At 40.9% G+C, this 323-nt stretch overlaps 1 long non-coding RNA gene across 1 annotated transcript; it reads left to right on the top strand.

The window, feature by feature from the left end:
- On the top strand, positions 1-321 carry LOC106322394. The gene is made up of 2 exons (XR_001266399.1): positions 1-144; positions 223-321. It is a non-coding gene; the product is annotated as an uncharacterized LOC106322394 (long non-coding RNA).
- The last annotated feature ends 2 nt before the right edge of the window (positions 322-323 follow it).

The following is a 323-nucleotide window of genomic DNA, read 5'->3' as shown; positions in this document are numbered from 1 at the left end:
AACAATGGAGAGCTTCTCACTTTGTCTCTAGACAAATCATCTGGCTCTGGTTTCCAGTCCAAGAACGAGTACTTGTTCGGTAAAATCGACATGCAGATGAAACTCGTCCCTGGTAACTCCGCAGGAACAGTCACAACACTCTACGTAAGTTACATAACCACGTTTCTTTTTCTTTTGTTACATTTTGAAGTTCTTGTTACTAAAATTAGTTTTTCGTTACAGTTGAAATCACCCGGAACAACATGGGACGAGATTGACTTCGAGTTCTTAGGGAACCTAAGTGGAGATCCTTACACACTTCACACAAATGTCTACACACAAGG

This window comes from Brassica oleracea, unplaced genomic scaffold (assembly GCF_000695525.1).
Source record: "Brassica oleracea var. oleracea cultivar TO1000 unplaced genomic scaffold, BOL UnpScaffold21255, whole genome shotgun sequence".
Lineage (NCBI taxonomy): Eukaryota > Viridiplantae > Streptophyta > Magnoliopsida > Brassicales > Brassicaceae > Brassica > Brassica oleracea.
This window is presented reverse-complemented; position numbering and strand designations above follow the sequence as displayed.